Here is a 4604-nt window from a genome sequence, read left to right on the forward strand (position 1 = left end):
CTAGGTCCTTTGCTAAATCTTCCCCCACGCACATTTGATCAATGTGTTGGATACGGGACTTCAGGTATCCCCTTCTGTACAAACAATCATTTATGATAACATAGTCAGAAATCTTATCACCTAACTCACCGTTACCATCACTCCGAAGCAAGTCTCGTTTTATAGGACCAAATATGCTATCACAGTCCTGTGATTGGCAAATTTCATACTTGCTCGGGATCTCCTTTCTTTCATATTCTAAGTCTATGTGATTTACACCATTCACATTTCTGGATAAGAAATCTGCAACAGTATTATCAACACCCCTTATGTGCTCTACCTCAATTTGGTAGTCCATGAGTTCCATAACCCAACGAATTAGTCTTCGACTACCATTTTGAATATTGCCCATAAAAACTAGCGGTTTATGATCTGACAGTATTATCGTCTTATGCCCCAAAATTAAATATTTAAAATGCCTCAAGGCTAAGACTATCGCCAGGCATTCCTTCTCTATTGTAGAATAATTCAGTTCAGCACCCTGGAACCTTTTGCTATAATAGCCTATCGGGGCTAGCTCCCCATTATGTTTTTGTTCGAGGACTGCTGCGGCAGCTTTATCGGAAGCATCTGTGTGCAGATAGAACGGCTCCTTGAAGTCAGGATGGGTAAGAATTGGAGGGTTAGTGATAGCAGTTTTTAATTTCTCAAAGCTCTCCTGACATTCCTGACCCCATAAAAATTTCCTACCCTTCTTTGTTAATTCTGTTAATGGATTAGCGACTTCCGAAAATGAAGGAATGAAGTTACGAAAAAACCCCACTACACCGAGGAAACTACGGACTTCTTTAACGCTTCCCGGTGGTTTAATATTCTTAATTGAATCAATATTAGCCGGGTCTGGGGTCACACCTTTCTCATTGATTATGTGTCCCAAGTACTTCACTTCCTTCGCCAAGACTTGACATTTCCTTGGATTTACCTTTAAGCCCTCATTTTTCAGGGTTCTAACCACCTGTTCGAGTAATTCTAAGTGGTCATCTAAATCCTTTGAAAAGAGCACTATGTCGTCTTGGAAGACAAAGCAGTTATTTCCTACAAACCTAGCAAGGATTTTCGTCATTACGAATTGAAAAAAACGTCCACTATTTTTGCCACCCTGGGGCATCCTACATAGTTGATATTTTCCCCAAGGTGTTGAAAAGGCGAAGACGTGCCTAACCTTGGGATCTAAAGGTATTTGGAAATAACCTGCTTTCAGGTCTAAAACCGAGAAGAATTTATTACCTTCCAATTGTGACAGGATATCATCTATCCTGGCCATGGGGAACACTTGGGGCTCTGTGATTTCATTTATTTTACGTAAGTCGAGGGTAATGCGGATTTCGCCTGAGTCCTTGGGGACCACGTGTATAGGCGAGTTCCAGGCAGAGGAGCTTTCTTCACAAATACCGGCCTTCACAAGTTCGCCGACCTTTCTCTTAAGAGCAGGTAAGTAGTTGCAAGGGATACGGTACTGCTTTACATTCACTGGGTAGTCAGATGTTAATTTAACAGAATGCACATAATTTTTTGTGCCAGATATATCAGTCATTTCTTCTGCGACCGCGTCAGGATATTTCCCAAGCACCTCAGTTACTCTTCCCTTAATTCGTTCATCAAGGTGATCCAATTTCCAAGCGTTAACCTTTCTCTTGTTTTCATTAATATTGATATAAAACCCGTGGCTGCTACTCCTACTAGTCTCAAGTACCGGCTGCACCTCAAGTAAAATTTTCGGATACTGACTAATAATATTCATCCCTAATATTAAGTCATATTGTGCCCTTGTCGGGAATTTCACACTAGGAATCCTCAGTTCGATTTTGTTCTCATCACAAAAGCCACACCTTACTGCTAGGGCCTCGTCACTCTTAATGATTGCCCCTGACATCCCGCTAATGCACGACTCGTTCTGAACAATCCAACCCTTCCTCTTAGATTTTACCCACTCAGTGAGTTCACTACTAATAACTGTCCTTTCGGCTCCCGTATCTATCAACCCACTGACTCCTCGTCCCACTAATTTGCCGACGATGACCGGTAGCCCCCTCGTATTCACGTGCACATGCTTGGTCAGTTCCAAACTAGCCAGCAGGTCATTAGCCTGACCTCCCAAATGACCGCCAACTAGTTTAAACCTTCCCTCTTTTTGCATTGCCGGGCCAGGTGACCCTTCTCACCACACGAGTAACACCTCCTGTCTCCCCTCGAAATCCTATTTGAGCTCCTCTCTGCCCTGACATAATCAACCACCGAGGACATAGAGTCACTCAGTTTCTTTATCTGAGCCTCCAATTCGGTTATCCGGTGACCTAATGGTCTTGCTGCTCATTAAGACAACCTCATGTTCTACACTAATACATATTTCACTTGCTCCCCGCTTGTTGCATGCAGTTTCTATTTCCTCTTCTCCCTCAGCCTTAACTATTGCCTCGTCCAAAGTTCTCGGCCGACCTTGCATGACCTGCTTACGAATTTCGGGCATCAACCCTTTCATAAAGCAATCCTTAACAGTATTATCTCTCAGCATAGCCAAGTTGGGGTTACGTGTTACGGCACGCGAAAAAAGGGATTTCACCCGAATGCCATACTCACAAACCCTTTCCCCTTTCTTCTGGGATATTTTTAGTACTTGATCGAAATGATCCTTTTCCCTTTCTTTATGCCCAAAACACTTTACAAGCCCTTTCTTTATTTCTTCATATCCCTCAATCCCCTGGTCCCTTAAATCAAAGAATACAGACAAGGGCTCACCTTTCAGACGTGCCTGGACCACTGTCACCTTCACAGTTTCGTCCCAACTTGCTAATGAAGCTACGTTCTCCAAGTCTGAAAAAAACGGCACACGTCCAGCACATCCCCAGGTAGATTTGAGAAGCATGGAATCATGCCCATAAACCCGGTCACGATAGGCACATTTCCAACATCTACCACTCCTGATTCTTGTGAACCACTGGTAATTTGTTCTTCCATCTTTCTTTAACAATTAGTCGTACAAAGAATATGGCAATAGGCACAGTTTATAAGACTACAAAAATATATTACATACAAATTAGTACCTAGCCAATAATATCACAACTCACGTGAAAATAGTCCTTTTACAAAACGTCACCCAATTACAAAAGAACAGAACTAATCCTGTCGCGGACGCCAATGTTTTAAACTCAAATATATCAGAATATATTGAGTCTGGGTGTGAATGAAAAATAAAGGACTGTACAATATTGATTAAAACAAGACGACGACTTTAATAAAATCAACGATCAGGGCTAACAACAGTATGATTGACGGGTATACCACGTTTACAATAATAAACAATTATAATTAATACGATCGCTAATAAACAATAATACTACAGTATTTACAATAATACAATATTTTTACAGAATAATCAAACAAATAAATTATTGAAAATGAATATAACACGTCACAATAACAATCTTACTTCGTTGTATAAACTGTATACTGTCTATAGGTACACACCACGAGGTCGAGGATGTCCTGTCTTCACGAATGGAAACGGATTCTCTTCACGACGAAAAAACCAGGAAAGAAAAGTCCTTCAACACGTGCGACGGTCCCTTTTATGTTACCCGTCATGCATGAGTGCTCCCTTCCTCACGTGACTTATCCTCAGGCCACTCCGACTGGTGTATACAGGAACGGTGACAGTATACTATTCCGCGAACAAACATACAAAAAGTAGATCCCGAACGATGTTTTTTTTTTACATATACAATATAATTATACAAACAAAACAATAAAGTAGCGCAGCACTACAAGCTAATTCGCTTGTGCGTTTCCTGACGGTAAAGTTAGTTGTTCGAAAATATTTTATAGAAACTTGTTAATAAAGTGAACTCCAGTAAAGCACCTTATTATTTTATTATATTTACTAAACTATATAACCTATCAGAATAAATCCATCTGTTCTAATGCTAAAGAGGGAAAAGTTCTGTTTGTGGGTTTAAATTCGTGTGGGTTATTAACTACTGAAAGAATGGGACTATAATGCTGTTGATATAATACTACTCTAACTGGTGTATGCTCTGCAAATGCATCATTCGCCAACTGCAGAAAACCGCCTCTAAAAGTTTCAGAAAGTTCTTCTGAATTATTTACTGTATTTAAAAACATACCTTTACTAGACCTCATATCTAAATATATGTAAATTGGTCGATCTAATGCTATTGCGCAACTATAAATGGATATAGAATTAGCCCAAATATCTGTGTGCGAAATCGATGGATAATGCTGTTTTGCCACATTAAAAAGTCTATTGCTAACACTTATTCCGCGGGCCATATGATCCAAAGTTACCTGCATTTGATTTTTTTCAATCAGTAAATGCATGCTGCTTTTATATTTAATGAAATAATAAAGGGTGCATAATCTTATTAATTCAACAAAAGTATTATCGCCGAACAGAAGAACTGACACGGAAGAATAAAAACAATCACCGTCACCTAAAACGGAAACAGGGTGAAATTCAGTTAAAAATAAAGGGTGCAGTATCTTATAACTGGGATAATCTATTTTATATTTCACCTTATCAAAAGCACTAATCCTAGCATTTCGAAGTA

This window comes from Centruroides vittatus, unplaced genomic scaffold (genome assembly GCF_030686945.1).
Source record: "Centruroides vittatus isolate TY-2023 unplaced genomic scaffold, ASM3068694v2 contig_788, whole genome shotgun sequence".
NCBI classification, from domain to species: domain Eukaryota; kingdom Metazoa; phylum Arthropoda; class Arachnida; order Scorpiones; family Buthidae; genus Centruroides; species Centruroides vittatus.